General features: G+C 31.8%; 1 long non-coding RNA gene across 1 annotated transcript; it reads left to right on the forward strand.

Moving 5' to 3' along the window:
- Nucleotides 1-69: 69 nt before the first annotated feature.
- On the forward strand, nucleotides 70-1,239 carry LOC109593223 (uncharacterized). Its single transcript, XR_002190815.1, has 3 exons — nucleotides 70-575; nucleotides 629-1,082; nucleotides 1,137-1,239. It is a non-coding gene; the product is annotated as an uncharacterized LOC109593223 (long non-coding RNA).
- Nucleotides 1,240-1,294: the final 55 nt, after the last annotated feature.

A 1,294-nucleotide genomic window follows, 5' to 3' on the forward strand; every position in this document is an offset into this window, starting at 1 on the left:
TTGCTAAATACAGGATGCAGAAATGAGGAAGTAAATTATGCATTTTAAAAGCAGTTTTTATCCAGGAAAGAGCAATTATTTTGCACCAAAAGTATTTTTGCAAGCCATTCTACACCATAATGAAAATATTTTTGATTTTTAATCACAACCCAATTTTTCGTGTCGGTTGCCCTTTAAGTGTAACAGATGATGATTCTGAATTAGAATCACAGTCGGAAATATCATTATCAGATTTTAACGCAACCAGTGCTACTGGCCTTGAGATAACTGGAGCAGATCAACACAGCCAATTTCACCTCTTGTGGAATCAACACTGACTGCTAACACTGCTGATACTAACACTGATATTAACACTGATACTAACACTGATACTAACACTGATCCTAAGACTGATACTAACACTGATCCTAAGACTGATACTAACACTACAGTGGTGGCTGGTACATGTAAGCCTCATCAGTCACATGCATGGGAAGAAGTATCCAAAGTTTGTCTGGTCAGTAGATCACTGGAACCTTTTCAAAATTCGAACAAATATTGAAATCAATTCAAAATATAATTGATAAGTGGAATGAGTACGTTATTAACTAATTATTAATTATTATTAATTCATTGCTTCCTTATATAGTAAGTCACTAACTGAACGAGCTAATACTAACCTGATTCAGAACACAGTTCAACTATTAGTACTTAATGTTGACAGTTTTATAATAATGATTGGTAGAATTATGAAACTAGTGACTGAAACGTGTGGCATTAATAAAAGAAGGAGTAGAAAAATACCTGATGAAGTAAAATGATAAAATAATTCATTATTATTATTTTAGAAGGATTCCTTACAAGTTGAGACAGTATTACAACAGTTTTTATTCTTGTATGATGTTCTGATACTCAACAATAAATATAAATACCATGAGATTGAGACTAGAATGAACATGGAGACTGGAGGAGTGTTGAGACAATGTTTGAGACTAAATATTAGCATTAATGACACACACCTCATGTATTGATGTGTATTGTACTGTACTATAGTATTAGTGGTGTCATCTCTTGATTGTATCAAAGCTAACAATGATTATGAGGTATGATATGATCACTGATATCTCATTGATTTGATTTGATATCTCATTGATTAGGATCAGCAGTCCAGATATCACAAACACGAGATTGCTATTGAACAAATGAAGCAGCAATCAAAGACTATTTTAAAATCAGTGTGAATGACTGATACCAGCTTAGACAAAGTACATGTATATAATAATATTTATTTTTATTATTTATTTATTTATGTAGT

The sequence above is a fragment of the Amphimedon queenslandica genome, unplaced genomic scaffold (assembly GCF_000090795.2).
Source record: "Amphimedon queenslandica unplaced genomic scaffold, v1.1 AMPQUscaffold_2424_Cont25574, whole genome shotgun sequence".
In the NCBI taxonomy this organism is placed as follows: domain Eukaryota; kingdom Metazoa; phylum Porifera; class Demospongiae; order Haplosclerida; family Niphatidae; genus Amphimedon; species Amphimedon queenslandica.